Source organism: Lactuca saligna, chromosome 2 (genome assembly GCF_052625555.1).
Source record: "Lactuca saligna cultivar CGN05327 chromosome 2, ASM5262555v1, whole genome shotgun sequence".
Lineage (NCBI taxonomy): Eukaryota > Viridiplantae > Streptophyta > Magnoliopsida > Asterales > Asteraceae > Lactuca > Lactuca saligna.
In genome coordinates, this window is record NC_136418.1 from 149,501,861 (window position 1) to 149,505,050 (window position 3,190).

Sequence of the window (3,190 nt, forward strand, 5' to 3'; positions counted from 1 at the left end):
TGCGGTGGATTTTTGGGAGAATAGGAATCGGTGGAGAAGGATAACGTACACGCGTGATAGTAGAATGAAAACTAAATCTGACAGCAAACAGGGAAACAACACGTAGCAAGTAAGACAGCTTAATTCTAATGAAGCCGTCAAAGCAGTGGAATGGATCGATAACCCATTAAACTTATATATATTAATTACATTATTAAGGGACCAAATTGTAATTCAATAAAAGAAGCGGACCACTTCTGTCACATAATAAACAAGGACCAATTCTGCCAACTTTTAATGTAGTTTACCAGTTACTATTTTTCATAACTTTAAAATATATATATATATATATATATATATATATATATATATATATATATAATAATAATAATAATAATAAATAAATAAATAAATAAATAAATAAATAAATAAATAAATAATCTTTTGACCATTTAACATGATATTTATTTTGTGTGGTGTGATGACCATTTTCTAGATAAATAGTATGATGTGACATAAAAGTGATGCAGATAGAGTGACCTATATATTCAGGATACATAATCATGTTTTAGAGATTCAAGGTTTTAAATCATGATATCAAAATTTCAATCTAAGGTGCTGTTTGATTTTCTGAAGCAAAAATTCATGAAGTCTACGGACCACCTCTGCAACCCTCTGCAGTAGAAGAGGTGGACCAAACGGCTGTAGACTATAATAAGAAGCGTGTTTGTTTTTTCAACATCTGCATACTGCTGCAGATATTAAAAAATTAAAATAAACTAATTTTATAAACCGAAAATAGCTTTTTAATACGTAAAATTTAATAATGTATAACATTTCGGTAAAAATTAATGCTATTTCAGTAAAAAAGAATGCTATTTCAACAAAAAAATAAAGATATTTTAGTAAAAAATAATGATATTTCATCAAGAAATTATCATTATTGAATATAAAAAAATGAAAAATAAATTCAATAAGAATAAACGAAAAAAACGGAAAAAAAAAATGTGAAATAAAATTTTAATAACATATAATCAAAATTTCAGCAATAAAAAAAGAAGAAGAAGAGGATAGAAGAGGCAGTACAAGTGCTGCGCCAAACAGAGCCTGCGCAGAGGTTTTTGACTCAAAAGACTTCTAAAAAACAAACAGCTGCGAGATGAAAAGTGATGCGCGTGTGCTGCGCCGCGCAGCAGTAAGAGGTTTGAAGAGGTTTTTTTCCAAAAAACAAACAACACCTAAGTCTAAAATGAATTTCTCAATTTTAAAGGAGTCTTTAGGTTTCAATGTGGATTTAAAACATTTGAAATGATAAATTGATGATTTAGTAAATAATCATTAATTGGTATCATGCTTTCAAGTTGTTAAACCCAATATGATTACTAGTTCCTTCAACAAAACAAATAAGGATTTATCAAACAAAGAAAGTGGATTTGAGCTAGATTTTGATTAAAACTTCACATAAGTAGTTGATCATCATTTGAATAATGTTAAAATGGTAATAGTATGATCAATATCATCCTTGATGTAATAATGGAAGTATCATCCTTGATGTAATAATGGAAGAAAAATAAAACTAATGATCATTTTAAGTTTTAAAGCATAAAAATGAAGTTTTTCTAAATGATCTCTTTGATGTTAATTACGATACAAGGATGTCAATTCATGGTTAATTATGTTTAGAATGCATCTTAATACCTCAAACACCAATTTAATATCTTTTATTGACCAAGATACATTCTAAACTTATTTAACCATTAACCAACATTTTTATATCATAATTAACATCAACACATCATGGATTAAAGATATCATTTCATAAACTCAATTTTTATGCTTTACATCTCAAAATGATGATTAGTTTGGATTTTTTTCTCATGGTTAGCATTAAAGATGATACCAACTAATTTCTAATCGTAAGACCATTTAAGAAATTTAACACATAAGGGACTTGCAACCCTTTGTGTGGTTCTAGGGGTGGCGCCATAGAACCTAACTTTGGACAAATGAATGTGACACATTCATATAAGTTCGTAGGGGTGGAGTGTCAAGTGTGTTTTCTACTAACTTTACAAATGCCAACTGTAGCTATTTGTTGTAATTTTACAAATGTCGATTGTAACTATTTTTGGTAAGTTGAGAATATGAGATTGACTTGGGACATTGAAAATAGTTGCATGTTTATTGCATACTCTATTTTATTAAGTTTTTTATTTTTGAATTGATTTTTAATTCTATAACTTCTTGAAAGACAGTGATGCGTTGTAATTGTTGTTGTCTTGCAATTAAAATGAAGACAAACTACGTGTTTTGTCCCCAACGTTTATGTTTTATTGCACAATTTTCAAAATGTGAGTATGGTGTATCAAATGATTGCATTCAAAAGTACCCACGTAAAATACTATAATACGTAGGTTACTTGCAATCACAAGTACCCAAGTAATATAGTTGCCATCATGTGAAACTCTAAGCCTCTAATTCATGTATGCCAATTCACTTCTAAGTCGTGGCAGAAACATGACAATTCACAAAAACCTATAATATTGTCAAAGTTCTTTGTAGTTTGTATGATCAATTCAAAGAATTTCATGTGCATGTGTAGATAAAATAATGGAGAGAAAGGTGTGTGTGTGTGTATATATATATATATATATATATATATATATATATATATATATATATATATATATATATATATATATATATATATATATATATAGAGAGAGAGAGAGAGATCCGGTAAGAAATTTTTTTTGGTAGGAAAGTAAGAAGTTTTTTTTTTCTACATAGTTTTTTGACGAACAAAAAAAATGAATCACTAGATGATTCATTTGTAAGATGATTCACAAGAAAAAATTCTCAAAAAAACATCTTTATGATTCATTTTTAAGTAAATTAAGAAAAAAATTCACTTTTATGACAATTTTAGTGAATAACAACAAAATCATTATATAAATGAATAATCTAGATGTTTTTTGAGAATTTTTTCTTGTGAATCACCTTACAAACAAATCATCTAATGATTCATTTTGTTTGTTCGCGAAAAAAATATGTAGAAAAAAAACTTCTTACCTTCCTACCAAAAATTTCCTTCTTATTTGATCTTGACTATATATATATATATATATATATATATATATATATATATATATATATATATATATATATATCTTTACTACTTATAAAAGAAATCTAACTATTTCTATAAATA